Below are 1,523 nucleotides of genomic sequence, written 5' to 3'. Positions count from 1 at the left end.
CTCTCTAGACCACGCCACCCCTCTCTCTCTAGACCACGCCACCTCTCTCTCTCTAGACCACGCCACCTCTCTCTCTAGACCACGCCACCACTCTCTCTCTAGACCACGCCACCTCTCTCTCTCTAGACCACGCCACCTCTCTCTCTCTAGACCACGCCACCTCTCTCTCTCTAGACCACGCCAGCTCTCTCTCTCTAGACCACGCCACCTCTCTCTCTAGACCACGCCACCTCTCTCTCTCTAGACCACGCCACCTCTCTCTCTCTAGACCACGCCACCTCTCTCTCTAGACCACGCCACCTCTCTCTCTCTAGACCACGCCACCACTCTCTCTCTAGACCACGCCACCTCTCTCTCTCTCTAGACCACGCCACCTCTCTCTCTCTAGACCACGCCACCTCTCTCTCTCTCTAGACCACGCCACCTCTCTCTCTCTAGACCACGCCACCTCTCTCTCTCTAGACCACGCCACCTCTCTCTCTCTAGACCACGCCACCTCTCTCTCTCTAGACCACGCCATCTCTCTCTCTCTAGACCACGCCACCTCTCTCTCTCTAGACCACGCCACCTCTCTCTCTCTAGACCACGCCACCTCTCTCTCTAGACCACGCCACCTCTCTCTCTAGACCACGCCACCTCTCTCTCTCTAGACCACGCCACCTCTCTCTCTCTAGACCACGCCACCTCTCTCTCTAGACCACGCCACCTCTCTCTCTAGACCACGCCACCTCTCTCTCTAGACCACGCCACCTCTCTCTCTAGACCACGCCACCTCTCTCTAGACCACGCCACCTCTCTCTCTAGACCACGCCACCTCTCTCTCTAGACCACGCCACCTCTCTCTCTCTAGACCACGCCACCCCTCTCTCTCTCTAGACCACGCCACCCCTCTCTCTCTAGACCACGCCACCCCTCTCTCTCTAGACCACGCCACCCCTCTCTCTCTAGACCACGCCACCCCTCTCTCTCTAGACCACGCCACCCCTCTCTCTCTAGACCACGCCACCCCTCTCTCTAGACCACGCCACCCCTCTCTCTCACACTAGTACACGCCACCTCTCTCTCTAGACCTCGCCACCTCTCTCTCTAGACCACGCCACCTCTCTCTAGACCACGCCACCCCTCTCTCTCACACTAGTACACGCCACCTCTCTCTCTAGACCTCGCCACCCCTCTCTCTGTAGACCACGCCACCTCTCTCTCTCTAGACCACGCCACCTTTCTCTCTCTCTAGACCACGCCACCCCTCTCTCACTAGACCACGCCACCCCTCTCTCTAGACCACGCCACCCCTCTCTCTCTAGACCAAGCCAACCCCTCTCTCTCTCTCTCTCTCTAGACCACGCCACCTCTCTCTTTCTCTCTCTCTAGACCACGCCACCCCTCTCTCTCTAGACCATGCCACCCCTCTCTCTCTCGACCACGCAGCAAAGCACCAATAGACGGGTTGGTTGTTTAGAAACTAAACTGAAGCGGCAAAAACATGAGGTTGGCTTAGATTGAACATAGTTTACATGTTATCA

This window comes from Oncorhynchus clarkii, chromosome 14 (genome assembly GCF_045791955.1).
Source record: "Oncorhynchus clarkii lewisi isolate Uvic-CL-2024 chromosome 14, UVic_Ocla_1.0, whole genome shotgun sequence".
NCBI classification, from domain to species: domain Eukaryota; kingdom Metazoa; phylum Chordata; class Actinopteri; order Salmoniformes; family Salmonidae; genus Oncorhynchus; species Oncorhynchus clarkii.
Note: the sequence above shows the minus strand (reverse complement) of the source record.